General features: G+C 34.5%; 1 pseudogene; it reads right to left on the minus strand.

Moving 5' to 3' along the window:
- Nucleotides 1-2949, minus strand: part of LOC132001299 (large ribosomal subunit protein eL13-like) — a 60160-nt pseudogene extending 57211 nt beyond the window's left edge.
- Nucleotides 2950-18432: the final 15483 nt, after the last annotated feature.

Raw genomic sequence — 18432 nt, forward strand, 5'->3', positions numbered from 1 at the left:
TATAAAAGTGTAAATACTAGTGAATGAGAAAACAGGCATACATATATATGTATATATATTATATATCGTATATACTATATATATAGTATATATAGTATATAGTATAGTATATATATGTATGCTTGTTGAATATGTATGAATATATATACATATATATGTATATATTTCTGTATATATACACTATATGTCTACTATACTATATATGTATAGTATATATACTATACAGAAATATATACATATATGTATATATATTCATACATATTCAACAAGCATACATATATACATACATATGTATATATAATATATAATTAATATCATATAATATATAATATATAGCATATATAATATATACATATATATGTATGTATATTCATTCTAAGAAATGAGACACAAATAGGATTTTAGAAAAATCAACTCAAATCTTGAGCATTGTCATTTCAAATCCACTCTAAGGCCCCACCACTTAGAGAACCTATAGTTTTTTTGATGTCTCCAATAATAGAAGTCTTATGATCACTTTGACTGCTAAGAACAGTGTCATTTCAGTAATTAAAATGTTTGGTCAGCATCTTTACAAGTAATTCTGTGCTCTGATCTAGTGTAAAGCTCTCTTTGTTCCCCTACTGTTACCTACTTTAGGCAGGAAAATGGCAGACGAGATGTGGATGTAGACAGACTTTTTGTTTTTCCAGCAGATTCATGTGTCTCCTTTACTGTAAGAACAGGGTCTGCTTCTGGCTCCTCTGGGCTAGGGTGAAGGGAAAGTCAAAGGTAGGAAAGACTTTCATGGCTGTGCATCCCAGCAATCTCTCTGTAGCCTCGCACGGTAGCCTTCTCGGTGAGGCACATTCTCAACACTACTTCCTTTCCCTTTCCCATTAGAGTGATTCCATGAGCTCTTCTGAATACCAGCTCTGGTGCCTCCAGAGGTAGCTTTTTGATATGGGTAGTTCTGCCCTTGAGCTGGCGGCCTTCCTTAAACGACCCCCTCAGCTTTTGCATCTGACAATTGTTGTCAGCCTCCTCCTAATGGGAGGCCCTCTGGACAGATTGCTTTTCTAAAAAGAAAATGAACTCTAGAAAGCTGCAGCCTCAACCTAATATTTGGTGGAAATATATTCTCAGAGTGCCAGGCTAGGTCACAAAGCCACAACATTACACTTTTAATCATTTTAGGCCCTTTGTTAATACCGGTGTCTCTAAGCCCCCTTAAAATGTTGGATCACACAAAAAGCTTTCCAAAAGTTACCTTTGATTAATATTCTCTCACCTGGTTTGAGTTGAAGGAGTGTCATCATGGAAGCAAGAGCTGCTCAACAAGGCACTGAACCAGGATGCCTGGTTGGCTCAGTCAGTAGAGCATGCAACTGTCCATCTTGGGTTATGGGGTGCAGCCCCACACTGGGTGTAGAGATTACTTAAAAATAAAATCTTAAGAGAAAGGAAGGCACAGAATCTTATAAACTGTCTCCAAAGAAATCTTCTTTCTTCGCCTCTTTATACTATTTTAATGTTTAAACATGCACTTTAGCTCTAATCGACAGACTGTCTTCAGTAATATATACTTTTGCATACCATACTGCATGACTGTATTGCTTTATGCAGACCATTGGAAATCCAGGCACAATTAGGATATAAAGAGTTCCATTTCAATACTGTGTCATACAATGATTGCCTGGGTGTTTGCATTTTAGGATAATAGGCTCTTAAGTCTTCACCAAGAGTAAAAATTAATCAGAGTAAAAATTACACTTAAAATACTGTTATATCATCCTTAAAGTATCTTCCACATCAGTTACTCTAATTTTTCTGTAATCGAAGTTTCTTTATATGCCTCAATTAATTTTTCTATTTTTTCTTTAAGAATGTCAGTGAAGCTATCTTTTTCCAGCAATCTTAATTACCTAAGCAAAAATTTTTAACATTTTTTCAGTAATTTTAAAGCTCTTAAAAAACATTCTTTCTATATGTTTTAATCAGTGAGCATTGGCAATTTCAAACTTGATTACATCTAATGTAGGTTTCTGTGGCCAAGGAGTACAACAGTCTGCAGAGCACCCATCCCCATGATTTCCTTCCCTCTCTTTTAATGGGAATAGCTGAATATAAAAATATATATCATTCATGCATCAAAGCAGTCTCATGATAAATTTCTGTTTAAATGTGTCCCATTGCCAACATAAAATCCCAACTTTTTATTTTGATTACAATCTGTACAACAAGGGTGCCTGGATGGCTCAGTCAGTGAAGGGTCCACCTTGGGCTCAGGTCTTGATCCCAGAGTCCTTGGATCAAGCCCCACCTCTCAGTGGGGAGCCTGCTTCTCCCTTCTGGCCCCTGACCCCTGCTCCTGCTCTCTCTCTCTCTCTCAAATAAATGAATAAAAATAGTATGCAGGATCACAATTGGATTCTTCCCCGCCTCATTGACTACATGTTCTACCCTTCATCGTACATGGAATAGGCTAATCTATACATGTCTCTCTCTCTCTCTCTTTTTTAAACATACCCCTATAAAGGCTTCGTGCACAGATAGTGTCCTCTTTTTATTTTTTTAAAAGATTTTACTTAATTATTTGACAGAGAGAGATCACAAGTAGGCAGAGAGGCAGGCAGAGAGAGAGGAAGGGAAGCAGGCTCCCTGCTGAGCAGAGAGCCCGATGCGGGACTCGATCCCAGAACCCTGAGATCGTGACCTGAGCTGAAGGCAGCGGCTTAACCCACTGAGCCACCCAGGCACCCAGTGTCCTCTTTTTAGAACAAAACTACTCATCACCAACATCCAGATTTTTACCTGTAGCTCTCTCTGGTCATTCAAGTCTTAAAATTGTCCTTGAATTTTCTTGACTGTTCATTATAGTGAACCTCTATCCCTCTCTATTACATTAACTCTCTCTCAAATTACCTTCCTTTTTGATGTCTGCACATCTTCATTTCCTTTTACACCCATACCCACTTGTAGGTCACATTATTTGGGACAGAATGCTTGTCTGATTTTTTTTTTCCACCAAATTCCTAAAACCAAGGAATATCTATTTGAACTAAAATTTAATATATTTTTTTCATAAACCATAATATTTTTGGCATGTTTACACTTAAATTTTTCTTCTAAGCAAATGTTTCTTTTTTGACTGAATCTCAATAGAATGCAAAAATTGTAATATCTGTTTTTATGTTTTAATTTAGAAAAGGTAAGATGAAAATAGGCTTAAAATAATTAAAAAAAAATACCTTAGATTTTAGCACAGATTAATTTGGGGTTAATATTATAAAAGAATAAAAATGAAAGAGTAAAAAAATAAAAGAATGATGGTATGAAAACCTTATTATTTCTCCATTTTACACATTAGATATGCTTATCAATTTGAAATATTTACTTAGTATGTATGATTTAGGCATTCAGAATGCATTCCTAGTATTCGCATTAACACTTTCATTTTACCTGTTCTTGTAACTGAAAATTTAAAGAAGTCCCTGAACTCTGACTTCAGGGAATGAAAAAACACAGTCCTGTTCTGAGCCAATAGCTTTTGAAATTTCCAGTGACCTTAAAAATTGGTAAAATATTAGTCACCTGTCCCATAGAAAGCCTTGCAATACATTTTATTTTTTTTTCCTGTGAAAGCTGGAAAGGATAGCATTGAACTCTTCCTTCCAGTTCTAAATGAAAGACTATGTGGTTATCGGACTTAATGTAATCACGTCCTAAAGAAGTGAAACAAAGAGGTAAGGAGAGATCTTTTAAGTCCTAGTGATATGATTTGACACCTAGATTGTACCTGATGCTAAATAGAGCCATATATGGTTAAAGCATATAGGACAATACTCTTTTCTTTGATTAAACTAACTTGAATTTCATTTTTCATTTCAGCAACAGAAAATAGCCTAGTCAATATTATAATGATAATAAAGAAAGAAAGAAGATAACATGGCTATACCAGTCATCTCCATTTTTGCAAATGTCTTGTTAAAAAAGCAATTAATTAGTTCTGAGAGCTTACATTGCTATAAATATTATAATAACTATTTTAAGTGTGCATTTCACTGAATTTTGGTAAAAAACACTTTGATGAAGGCACTAGTATTATCTATAAAATTATAAACTAAGAAATTAATGCTTAGAAACTTTATGTGTTTTGGTGAGTGCTGTGAAGTGTGTAAACCTGGTGATTCACAGACCTGTACCCCTGGGGATAAAAATATATGTTTATAAAAAATAAAAAATTATATTAAAAAAAAAAAGAAACTTTAATCTGACAAGTCCAAAATAAGTAAACATCTGTCCTTATACTAAAATTTAGAAATATTTGGTAAAAACATTTTGTTTCTAACCACTACTACATAACTGTTTGGATATCAAGAATATCTTTAGTTTTGCTTTTTTTATTTTTACATTCCACACCAGTTAATAGTTGAATATTTTAAGTAGAAAATAAGTAGCATTTTATTACTATGAAGTGACAATTAAGTGATGAGATAAACATGACTGTCTCATTAAATTGTATAAAATATAACTAAGCATTTCATTTATTCTCCATTAACTTTGTTGTATGTTAAAATCACGAAAATCACATTACTTGGCATTATTGGGAACCCAGAGATAAATAAAGCTTTGATCCATTCTAAGAGAATTTAAGATTATTGCAATCCAGGTCTAGAGGTAGCAATGGCTCTAAGTATGTATTTATCTCACATACCTTATGTTTCTTATTATGATTATAACATTTATTAGATTTATAGGATTACTATGGAAGAAAGTATAAAGTGAAAAGTAAATAAGTGATACTTTGAGGGCTTAAAAATGTTGAGTCGTTCAAGAGATTTATAAATATTTTATAAAGTAAACTTGTTGTGAGTCTCCCAGAGAGCATTTACATGTGTTTGCTGTACTGATGGATGTCTCTAAGCTTGAGTAATCCAAAGGTGAGAGGCGTATGTAGTATTGATCCATGACAACAGATCAAACTAGTGAAAATTTTAAGGTCAGAGACAGAGCCTGGGTTAGAAAAGTCAACCTCAATTCATCTGAAAAGTTTCCACCCAAGAAAGCTCTTGCCAGATGGTCTAGGAGCCCCAGTAGCAACAGTGTGTGGGCGGTGAACTGCTAGAAAGGCAAAAGGCTAGTTGAGAGTTTGACCAGCCAGCTGCCTTACTCTCCCTGTGACAAGATTCCCATCAAGTGGACTCGTCCAGGAGGAACAGAATGCACTCATCCACGAGAGAGCTTGGTAACTTTTAACAAAACAACTGGCAAGTCTGGAGTGAATGGGAAACCATCTTAGATCAATTCTAGTGAATGAGAGTATTTCTATACCTGTGTTCCCTTGATCTCTTGATCTTTCCTTTGGATTTAGGCTTGAGAGACCACGAAGAGCCCATGAGGCAAACGTCAGATAGCCACAATGGAGTCAGACTTAATCTGCCTTTGTTGTTTGTCAGAGTTCCTATGCTGCCTCATATAATCAATCTTATTTTTTTTTTAAATAAACATAATAATAGGAGCGCCTGGGTGTCTCAGTGCGTTAAAGACCTCTGCCTTTAGCCCAGGTCATGATCCCAGGGTACTGGGATCGAGCCCGCATTGGGCTCTCTGCTGTGATCTCTGTCAAATAAATAAATAAAATCTTAAAAAATAATAATAATAGCAAAACTTATGTATCTTTTACCATGTGCCAGATATTGTGTCAGGTGTGTTATATTAATAATTTTGTTTAATCCTCACAAGATCGTGTCCTGACTGATTTATCCACGATAAAGCTGAGGTTCTGAAGAGCGAAGGGAAAAGGCGGGGGCGAGGTGGGGGCCAAACTAAGAAACAGGTTTAATCGTTTAATCGTTAATTAATTGTTTAATTAATCGTGTGTGTGGAGGGGTATGGTGAAAAAGGTGACTGGGGATTAAGGAGTGACTTGTGATGAGCTCCTTGTATTGAATGGAAATGCTGAATCGGTATATTGTACACCTGTATATTGTGTGTTAAGTAACTGGAAATTTAAATAAAAACTTCTAAAACTAGTAATTAAAAATTTAGAAAAATATTTTCAGTGAAAAAATATGTCTGGTAAAAAAAAGAAATATTTTTCTAATGTCAGGCTCATTTGAAAAGTTACAGTGTTACATCACTACCCTCTGGTGGACATAAGTAGATATTTTCTTTCTACTTTGAAAAAATAATTTTTTTGCTGAAGATGTGTTTTTTTTTAATTGATTCTAGTTGACTTTTATCAAAAACAAAACTTTTATCCTTTTTTATTTAATTTTATATCTAAAATAGTACACATATGTACATGCACATGTAAATTTATTTCATTGAATAATTTATGTAAATGTAATAAATGATCATCTCAGGGTTTTAATCTATTTGTACACATTTCTGTTGAACCTGCTCCCACCATGTAACTCTAATTCCACATATTTTCCATTTTGCCAGAAACCTCATGTCCGCTTGCTGTATTAGGAACGGGCATCTTTATAGTAACCCAGTTCATGAAACAACACTGATTACCTGTATTTCATTTTCTCAGAACTCTACTTTTTTTATATAGACATAATTATTAAACCATTACCTAATGGGCTTAATGTGTGCTGCTTCACAAGGGGGACATTTCCATTTTAATAATTACGTCTTAAGTGAATTAAAAAAAAAAAAATCAAGCCTCAGAGTTTGACAATTTAAATAGAAAGCAATATGACTAGAATATATAAATTAAATACATGTGTATAAAGAGGAATGTCTTTAAAGAAAGTAATTTATGAACATACAAATATAGGAGGTTTAGAGCAGTAAAGACAAACATAATACTTACAAACCGTATTATGCTTAGATATTCATATTTATTCATCCTATATAACTGCAACTTTGTATCCTCTGACTAACATTTGATTTCCCCCTTCTTACCACCCTTGATAACAAATTCTACTCTCTGGTTCTACATATTCAACTTCTTAAATTCCACGTGTAAATGAGATCATTCAGGGGTTTGTTTTCTTTTTGTGTCTTATTTCACTTGGCATAATGAACTTGCCAGTGATTTGGGGGAGGGGGGATTCCAAAACTTAGATAACCAAAGGAAAGTAAATAAATGGGACTTAATCAAACAAAAAAAGCTTCTGCACAGCAAACAAACAGCAAAATGAAAAGACAACCTGCAGATTGGGATAATATATTTCCAAACCGTATATCTGATAAAGGATTTTATCCAAAATATTTAAGAATACAGATAATATAACTCAACTGCAAAGAACAATAATAATAACCCAATTAAATAGACAACAAGAGTCAGGCGCCTGGGTGGCTCAGTGGGTTAAGCCGCTGCCTTCGGCTCAGGTCATGATCTCAGGGTCCTGGGATCGAGTCCCGCATCAGGCTCTCTGCTCAGCATGGAGCCTGCTTCCTCCTCTCTCTCTCTCTCTGCCTGCCTCTCTGCCTACTAGTGATCTCTGTCTGTCAAATAAATAAATAAAAAATCTTAAAAAAAAATAGACAACAAGAGTAGACATCTTTTCCAAAGAAGACTTGCAAATGGCCAACATGTATATAAGAAGGTACTTAACATTACTACGTATGAGGAAATGTAAATCAAAACCTCAATAAAATACCACCTCACACCTGTTAGGATGATCTAGCACTCATGAAAGATATTCTGGTTAGAGTAACTAATTGGGTGTTACGTGGGGTACAGATAGAAATGAAAACATAGAAATTACATACAATCATCCAGGGATTGGAGAGCAAACAAGAAGAGCTTTTCAAGAGGAGTCCCTCCCAATAAAAGCATTTATGAAGGCGATGCTTGCAGCCCACTGGATGTGTCCTATTTGGCCAAAGGTAACCACAGAACCAAACTCCTAGTCAATGTGAAGAAAACTAGTCAGAGATACAAATATTGGGAAGTGTTGGCCATCGGAGGCCATGGATGAACAGTCTACATTACAAAAATCAATCTACTGCAAATAACAAATCTCTGCTGTAGAATTCATCGTTGTTAGTTAACGAGGCTGAAGATGTCCTAACTGCCTCCTTTCACAGTCCGTTCTGTTGTCTTTGTTTTTATTCTAAGAAAAGATTCACCACCATGCACTTGGTTTTAAAGGAGAAAAAAAATGCTTTATTGATATTTCAAAAATCTAACAGAAATAGAAAGAAAAAAGGGGGAAATCTCACATAGTGAGGGCAATAGGAAGCAGTAAAGGGAATAAGACAGTTACATCAAATCGGGTCCTTACAGCATCCAACCTCTTTAGCTGAGGAAGCTGCGAGAAGACAACCAGTCTGGAGTGATACTCAGGTGATACTGATCATCCCCATAAGGGCCAAAGAGCAAATGACAGGGTCTGAAGTTAAACATTTGTTTGCCTAAATGCAATTTGGAGCGAGCTGTGTTCTGTGCTAATCACATCTTTACATCTTCAGGGAACCTGGGCTAGATATGCTTGCCTGCCCTCCCAGATTCCATTCATGGGGACCAGCCCAGTCTGGAGCTGGAGGGGATATAAGGCAAGATTGACAGGTCTTGGCATCTGGATCAGGAGGGCCAGTGCTGACCTAGAGGGCATCTACTATCAACCTAATCAGCTTCCAAGGTCACTTATGCAGCACAAATCTCACAAACAACATTGTTTAACCTGCCCACATAAGTGCAGGTCGGGTGATCCATTATGCAGGAGGAATCACAGAAACTATCCGTATGATAACGGTTCTCAGATAGGAACTCAATTGGTTCCTCTTCTAGTCAGAGACCCCAAATTTGGTTATTGAAACTTCTGAACCCTCCATGGCCCTGACTATTCTTTTTAGTGTAAATTTTCCCTTGACTTAGACCATTGGAAATATAATTAATGAATGGAAGTTCAGAAAATCCCCTGAAATTCAGACCTGGTTGTTCCTGACCTTATTAATAGCAGCAACCATATTTCCCTTTGCTGATAACCATCAAGTACTCCAAAGAGAAGAGAACCCCCTTCTTTACTTCTTGATTCAATGTGCCAAAGCACAAAATGGCATGCTGCCAGTTTCATGTCCCTGTTTAGCAGGATTTATATTGTGGTCCCTGATGGATGCGTACCTCCCCTTGGAAACCAAAATCTCCCAATGAGAAACACTCAAAAGTTTCGGGGGGAGGAAGCAGCAAGTCTGTGTGTGGTTATTGGGTATAATGGCGAGAGGGTTTCCTCTTAACCTCAACCCCTTGACTCACAGATTCATGTATTCTAGCTATCGGACAGATAGTGCCATATATTGGTTGCTGATTCAAAGTATCCACTTTACCTTTCAAGATAAAACTCTGCATCTTCATGGGATTCCTTCTGAATGGGTGATGTAACTGGAGCCCATTCTCGTGTGTTATTGGCCATTCCACCATTCTGTTAGGCTGGGTACTTCTGAGAGGTAGTTCTAGTCTAAAGGGAAATCAGGGTAGTTCACGAAGGCAACTGCTATACGGAAGCATGAAAAGAGAACACGTGAGAACAGAGTTGGAAGTTGTAGAGGAGTGGAAAGTATCTAAACACTTGTGAAATTAAGAGACTTGTAGACAATGTGAAGAAAGTAGCATTGCATATTGTGAAAACAGTGAGCGCAGACAGCTTTCCTAAGGTGGAGACAGACACTTGCCTTCACCCATTGAAGGATAAGTAGGGTGTGGGGGGCTAAGTAAGATAGAAGCTCACATGTCTTCTGTCAGACTGAATGCCATATGATGCTAAAGGCACGTGAAGACTTAAAATTTATGATTTGAAAGCAAGTCATTAGACACAGCCTACGCTTAAAAAGTAAGAGTTAAGCTCCAACTTTTGGAGAAGAGTATGAATATAAATTATTTGGAATTCTTCTGGATAGGAGATGTATCTCTTCTCCATTTATTTCTTTAATTTTTCATTAATATAAACTCCTGGATATATATTTTATATTTTGAGTTATAATTCACTGCTGCATTATTTATACATTTGTTTCTCAAATTTCCCTAGCTCTAGCCATTGGAGATATTTTCACTGGGCTCCTGTTTTCCTTTTAGGTACCCTAGTTTTTCTTCTTCTTCTTCTCCTTTTTTTTTTTTTTTTGTTTGTTTGTTTTTGTGTTTTTTTGTTCGTTTGTTTTGTTTTAAGATTTTTGGTGTTGTGTTTTGTTTTGTTTTTGTCTTTCCTTATTCTATGATAGTTCAATATATTATAGGCTTATCTTGTATATTCCCTGCCAGCTCTAGAATCAACTAATTCTCTAAGGACCTTTGGTTCTTTTTTGGGGGGAAATAGTATTGGAATTTAAGATTTGAGTGCTGAGTGTGCTTCTTATGGACTGGAGTATTATTGTCCCTAAACCTCCAGGGGATAGAATGTGCTACACATACACACATGTATACACAAACACATAATATTTACAAACTATCAATCTGTACCTATGTATCTATGTACCTATGTATCTATATTAAGTTATATACAATCCATACTAATGTCTCCACTTCTATTCCAATACCACATGGTTCACTGTGCATTCTCTTCTTGGTTATCTGCAACTTCCTTCTGTGAAAGTTAATAAACTGGATCCCAATATTAGCCATCCACCTAATTGCATGTTTGATACCAGCATATGGATGGCAGTTTGAGTTGGGGCCTTTATTCTTGTGATACAAAACTTTACCAACTATAGTGTTTATGTATATTTTTTTGTTTTTTGTTTTTTGCTTTTTTTTTTTTTTTTTTTTTTTTTACTTATACTTTCCAGCTGAAATACAATGTTCCATAGTTATTTAGGTCAGAACTTTCATCTTCATTCTTTTTTGGTGGTACGATGATGTATTTTTTAATAATGTTTGACTCTTTTTTTTTTTCCCACTAGGCATTCCATCCATGGACATCCTGATCTTCTTGTTGATTTTTTAAATTTACATATATTAAGATTCTATGGTTCACTTTTAATTCTGTAAAGTTCTGTTGAGTTTTGAAAATGCATACTATTATTTATATCCCACAGATTCATTTCAAGAGCAGATTTGAATGTCTTATAATGAAACCGATAACTTAACACATAATAAAAAGAAACAATTGAAAGTACTATAAAGAGAAATTGGCAAATTTACAATCATAGTGGGATACTTCAACACTCAAAATTGCTGATTGAAAAAGCAGGTACAAAATTAATAATGATAAAAATATCTGATGAAGACAATTAAAAACTTGATCTACTTGTTATATACAAGGTACACTTAAGAATAAAGATTTACATTGTTTTCGAATACACATGGGAAATTATCATAGAAAATTACATATTGGGACATTAAAATTACTCAACAAAATTTAAAGTGTTGACTTATTTCAAAGAATACTCAACAAAGTGAAATTAAGTTACAAATTTACAGCAACTTTTATTTTTCCTTAAATTCCAGTATAGTTAACACATAGTATTATATTAGTTTCAGATGTACAATGTAATGTTTCAACAATTCCATACATCACCCAGTGTTCATCATAAGTAAAGCAACTGGTTTTTTTAAAGATTTTATTTATTTATTTGACAGAGAGAGACACAGAGAGAGGGAACACAAGCAGGGGGAATGGAAGAGGGGTAAGTAGGCTTCCCGCCAAGCAGGGAACGTGATGCAGGACAAGATCCCAGGACCCTAGGATCACGACCTGAGCCAAAGGCAACTGCTTAACAACTGAGTCACGCAGGCGCCCATAAAGCAACATTTTATTTATAACTAGACAATCTGCAAATTCTTGCTAATAGTGATATAACTCTAAGTAGCCTATGAGTCAAAAAAGAAATAAAAATATCACTTTAAAGAGATTTTAAATAGGTAATGAATACATGTAGAAGTAAAACTTTTGAAATAAAGATAAAGCAGTGCATAAAACAATATTTATTATAGCATTAAGTGGTATCTATTAGAAGAGATTAAAGGCCAAAAAGCTTTTATCTCCAAACCCAAAAGGAAAAGAAAAGAGAAAATAAGGAAGAAAAAGAAAAGTAAGTTGAGAAATAAGATAATATTAAAGAAATATAAATCAATAAAATAAAAACTGAGCATGCAACAGCAAAAATTGACAAAGCCAAGTGAGTTCATTGAAAAGCTTGAAAAACAGATCAAAGAAAATCTGATTTCAAGAAAGAACAAAGGATAGGGTTCTGAAAGAGAAACAGTGATATAGACAAAGACTTGAGACAAAATGTCTAAGATGTATCAGGGTAAAAAAGAGGACAGACCTTTACAGGTATGTAAATTATAACAAAAGAATAGTCTGTATGATCTACCAAAAATTTTGGAATGGTAATGATATGGACAAATACTTTAAATAAAGCAACTTTGTTAAAAACCTTTACAAAAGAAAAGAAATGTAAAAAACCAGGAAAATTAAAAAAAAACTAGGAAAATCTGCTAGTAATTAAACTAATTTAATTATTTAATGGAAATCTTGAAAAAGAACACATTTAATAAAATGTTTAGTAGGCTTCTGTAGTGAACATTTTGAAAACATTATTGGAAGGAATTTGAACATGACCTGAATATATGAAAAGATATGTCATCTTCATGAATCAAAGAACTAATATTTAAATGTCAGTTATCTCCAGATTGACAGATTCAATGAGATGCCAACAAATATACCAGCACTAATATGTGCATTATAAATTTTTGTGTGCATATTTCAAAATTGATGAGATCATGGGAATGCAATGGAAAAACATAACTGTAGTAAATTGTTTTCTAAGATAAGTATGTCAGTTCTTTCCCTCTTCATTTGATAAGTGGCTTTGTCCTTTTCTTACTCAATATTGCAGGTCTGTTTTCCTTTCTCTTAAGTTTGATCTATCTTCTTTATTTCCTTTGAGCAATAAAAAGAGATTGAAGTAAGAAACTCAGATTTAAGGAACCTCAAAGCGCCCACTTTTGTCCTCATGGAATGCTACCCTAAATTTGTCACACTGTGAAGAGCTCCACAATAAATGAGAGGCTCAGCTGTACTAGCCGTTCCCACTGAGTGCAGCACCTCATCTACCCAACAGTGTAATTTAGCCCAAACAAAACCAGCTGAGAAATACTTCAGGGAATACACAGAATCACAAGAAATAATTCGTTGCTCTTTTAAGCAGCTGAATAAGAAAGACAGGAAAAAGGAATTCATGCTTATAGTTGTATACCACTAAGTTTCTGAGTGATTTATTGTGTGTCATTACTCTGAATGTATCTGATTATATAGAAGTTGTCACAAGTGCAATAAATATCGAAACTTATGTGATATTGGCATAAAAACTAGTGTAAAGGGACACCTGGGTGGCTTAGTCAGTTGAGTGTCCAACTCTTGGTTTCAGCTCAGATCATGATCTCATGGGTCATGGAATCAGCCTCACCTCAGGCTCCACACTCAGCAGGAAGTCTGCTTGAAGATTCTCCTCTATCCTCTCGTGCTTTCTCTCAAATAAATAAAATTTTTTCAAATAAATAAATAAATAACCAGTGGTGGGCAATAAGAACTGTTTTAGAAATATAGAAAAGGGGGGGGAGAAATTTAAGAAAATGGTTAACTGTGTTAAGTAGTGACAAAATATTTAGTAAAACTGTCAGCTACCTTAACTTGGAAGAAAATAACATCAATCTTAAAACTCTTAGTTCAGTAGGAAAAAAATTCGTGACGATGTTGAAATATGAATTGATTGCTAACTAATGGTAGGTGGTGGTTTGATACTATAAGAAAGACATGATAGCATTGTGTCAGCAGAATTGAGACAGAATATAAACAGGTCAGAAATTGCAGGGTTGAAAAGAAGGTGCTTTTCACTAATTCAAAGGTGTGACCATTGTAACCGTTAGGAAAAATGTCGAATCCAAGGTGCTGCGGTAAAATAATGGCCTCAGAGTAAAGACCTAGTTAAATCCATTTAGAAGTATTCTGAAAAGATCAAAATTATGTCTACTAAATCTTTTTAATTGGAAATAAAATGCTCCTGCAAGATTAAGCTCATGATCCCACAGAAGCCTGATTTACTTCAGGTACCATACTTAGAAAGTTGTGTTTCATACGAATTGTGGATGGGACTATTTGTACATATAAACTGACTGTAATAAAATACATGGAATATCCACAATTTGTTTGAGATGCTGATATACCAAATCACCTCTGTCCTGGAATATAAGAAGCCAAGTTTGTTTGAGGTTAAAAACAAAACAAAACAAAAACAATTCTGGGGCTCCAAATTTTTAGAGATAGGAAACCATCTGAAAAAGCTGTTAAGCTACAAACAAGTAGGGAGGGGGTGCTGTTTTCCAATGCTCTATTTTGAAGAGAAGTGGTGGAAAAGAGATCCCCCACACAATGTTCACATAGCAGAATCAAGAACTAAAGAAACAACAGATGAAACATTGATATCTCGAGAGCAGAACTAGGGAATTGGGACTAAACAGAATTTCATATATGCTGTGGATTACTGACTATTCTCTGCCATCTATTCTTTATCTTATAAATAAAAATATTTACCCCTGTTACCCTATTTTTCTTCTATCATTATATAATTGGTATATGTGAAAGAGATAGCCCGTCTTTGTAGTTTGTGACTGGATGATATATTGGTGGTGTGTTTGTTAAGTACAAAAAATATATGTCAGAGGAAATGACATGATAAAGTAGTGCATCAGGATGAAAAAATAGAGTGTAAATGGTGATTTGTCATGAAATTAATTGTTGTTAAGTCTCATCAAGGAGGAAAGGGAAGGCATAGGAATAGATGCTTCATGACAGAAGAAATGTGATGTCACTGTGTTCAAGGTCTTAATAAAGTCAAAGAAAAAGTACAAGTATAGTGTTGGTACATATGAGCTGCAGGGCTAGGAGATTGATATCTGAAAGTGAGTTTTTTTTTTTAATGATTGTATAGTATTGACAATCATATGACCATCAAGAATATAACCATTGGGGGGTGGTGCATGGGTGGTGTATGGGTGGCTCAGTCAGCTAAACATTGGACTCTTGATCTCAGCTCAAGTCTTGATCTCAGGGCCGTGAGTTCAAGCTCCATGTTGGGCTCCATGCTGGGTGTGAAGCCTACTTAAAAATCAAAAAAACAAATGAAAACCAAACAAAAAAATAAATGTACAAAATATAATCACAGAAGAGGCTGAGTATGACTGAATTAAAAAATATAATTAGAACCAAGTGCCTGATTTGTCCAGTGTAAATACTAAAGCCCCAGAAGTGGTGAAGCATATGAATGCGGAAAGAAGGCAGAGAAAAATTGCTAATTATATAGAAGTAAGGCAATGACCACATGACCATGCTATCCCTGTAGATGGCAGCAACTCTAAGACATCGTTGATAATAAAGTGTGATGGCATGAAGGTGGATGAGGAAACATTTGGGGAAAAGCAATGGGGAGCGATACGTATTTTATCTCTGGGCTCTGTGAAGCTTTATAGGGAATATAAATTCCTTCATTATAGTGTTAATAAATATTTGTTACTATTCTTGTCATTACTATTTCAGTTGTTCCTTGTTCTCTGTACTACCTGATGTTATTAAAGAGAAACCACAGTGATACGGTTTTCTTTCATGCTGAATTTGTGTCCACAAACCTTAGTAGGCATCCGCATTAGTTTCCTAGAGCTGCATAACAAGTTACCACCAAGAGGATGTCTTAAAACAAAAGAAATATGATTCCCTCATAATTCTGGAGGGCAGGAGTCTGAAATCAAATTGTCCTCAAGGCTGATTCCTTCGGGAAGCTCTAGGAGAATAATTTTCCCCTGCTTGCCTCCTAGCTTCTGGTGCTTGCTTAAAGTCCTTGGAGTTTCTTGACCTGTAGATAGATCCCTGCAATCTCTGTCTCCAACTTTGCATTGTCTTCTCTGTATTTCTGTGTGTCCTTGTCTGTCTCATATAAGGAGACTTCCATTGCATTTAGAACCAACGCAAAGCCAGAGCAATCTTATCTCAGTCTTTATACTAATTCATATAGTGATCCAAAAACACTATTTCCAAATAAAGTCACATTCTGAGGTTCTAAGTAGATATGAATTTTTGGAAAACACTATTCGCCGCATGCAGTCTGTGCGCTCACTGAGACAAGGATGCTTGGCATCTTCATAACTCATCAGTCACAGTGTGCTATGGCGTACGTAGCAGGTGGTGAGCTCAGCGGGGCAATTGCAGTGCTGCCAGAATAACTGAAAGTTGTTTTTTTTTTTTTTTTCACTCTAGAATGTACTTTATTACCTGCTGTCTATAAATATTTCTGATTAATTTTAGTAAATATTTTTTTAAACATGTAGCATTAGATACTTTCAGAAAATGCCTTTCTTCTAAATGAACTGAAATGTTCAGTGGAGAATGAGACTACCCTGATATGAGAAAACATATTGAATCTATTACAAAGAGATGGGTGTTCTAAGTAACTATACTAAGTATGACTCAGTTCAAAGTAATTCTAAGAAGAAAAAGAAAAAAATAAATAAATAAAAGAGAGGCAAGGCAAGCCATGGATGGTTATGAGGGTGTTACAGAAAATGGTGAAAAACACTGAAATTTTATATTCTTATAACAGGAAGGGTACCCACTTTGATGAGTCTGAGAAGAAAAAATTCATTACAAGATAGTCATCACCAAAAGTTTAAAATACAGCTGAATATGCCTGGAAAAAATACCAAAATTAGGAAAATTGTTTCTAGACCGGTAGGAGAAGAAAGATCAGTAAGCAACAGAAAAAAAGAAAAAGAAAAAAAAGTAACAGCTGGATAGATAAATACCAATAAATTTTCATTCTTTACTTGAAAAAGGATATTTCAAAATGTGTATAGATTATGAATTTAATTTTTAATGAATGTTGAGATAACAGATTTTGTGTTAGGTAAGTTGTACAAATTTAAGATTTTTCCCAAATGGAAAATATGGCTACCACTATTTACTAAGAGACAACTAATAAAGGTAAGACATAACTACAGTGACCCTATCTTCAGGAAAATGTGGGAAGTTGTTTGAATAAAGATTTTTGTGGAATATCAACAAATGATGATCAGGATTGTTGATATAAACTGGATCAAACACCCAGGAAATTTCTATTATTGTGAGGGAAGTGGGATTTGTCATTTGTCTAATTCAGTAGTGAGTCAATGTTTTCTGTGTACCAGCCTCAACAAGTTGTAATAAAACTTTTAACTGAGTGTCTCCTGTGACTACTTGAAGCTCCTATTGTTACTTTAGGATATCTATCTGACTGTTTAAAGTCTCTTCTCTAGTTTGTATTGAAATAAAAAATGTTATAGGGAATATGAAAAGCATAAGCATCTCAAATAATTACCTTTAGCAAAATTAATTACTGTTATTAAAATAAAGTCTGCTAATACAGTTTTTAGAGCACACAAAGATACATCAGGCTATGCCTGGGTGATTCAGTGGGTTAAGCACCTGCTTCAGCTCAGGTCATGATCTCAGGGGTCCTGGGATCGAGTACATCTAGAGCTCCGTACTCAGTGGGGACTCTGCTTCTCACTCCCCTTCTGCCCCTCCCCACTGCTTCTGTTCTCTCTCTAATAAATAAATAAATAAAATTTAAAAAAGAAAGAAATAGATATGTTAAGATATCTTAGGTTGAAATGTGGCTGAGTAAAACCATTAAAGACCAGGCGTTTAGTGGGAGATTTCATAGTACTGACATATTCTAATATATAGATAAAATGTTACAGAGTTAGCAGAAAAGCAAGAAACACTGAGAAGCCAAAAATTATAGAATGCTTTTTTTATATAGAAAAATAGCAAGTGTGCAATATTCATTCATGCAAATGAAGATAATAACATTATAGAAATTAATTTAGCCAATAAGAATGTTTAAAGTAATCCACAAACTAATATTACTTCACCACTGAAAGAAAAAAAACAAAGTATTATGTTGGTTCATTATAAGTTTTAAAAAATGCTATACAGTCAATCTATAGGTGCATTGAGAAATGTCTGAAAGTTGTTTTTTAAAATTTATATCAAGATACTGACAGAAATGACTACAATTCACTTTTATTTATCAGAATATTAATATATAATTATGAGGAATTTGCCACTGTTGAAACATCAAGTCCCCAGTGATATTTTATATTTCAAAGATGTTCTGCTAGATAGTTAAGACAATATTTTAAGACAATGGATGAAATAAGTTGGTTTTGAATACTATTGAATTTTTTACTGAAGAATCCATCCATTTTTTTTTAAAATGAACATGATATATCAAATTGAGGGTATACCTTGTTTCTTTTCTTCCTGCCTGTGAAAAAAAATAAATAAATAAACCCTCTATTTGTTTTTGTTGTTGTTGTTTTTACAGTAAATACTTTGGAACAACTAATAATAAAATTCTTTAAATTTGGATGAAATAAAATATATTTTTGCTTGTATATATATATATATAGAATATATATATACACACATAGAGAATATATATATACATATATATATATTCAAA

This window comes from Mustela nigripes, chromosome 1 (genome assembly GCF_022355385.1).
Source record: "Mustela nigripes isolate SB6536 chromosome 1, MUSNIG.SB6536, whole genome shotgun sequence".
Taxonomy (NCBI): Eukaryota; Metazoa; Chordata; class Mammalia; order Carnivora; family Mustelidae; genus Mustela; species Mustela nigripes.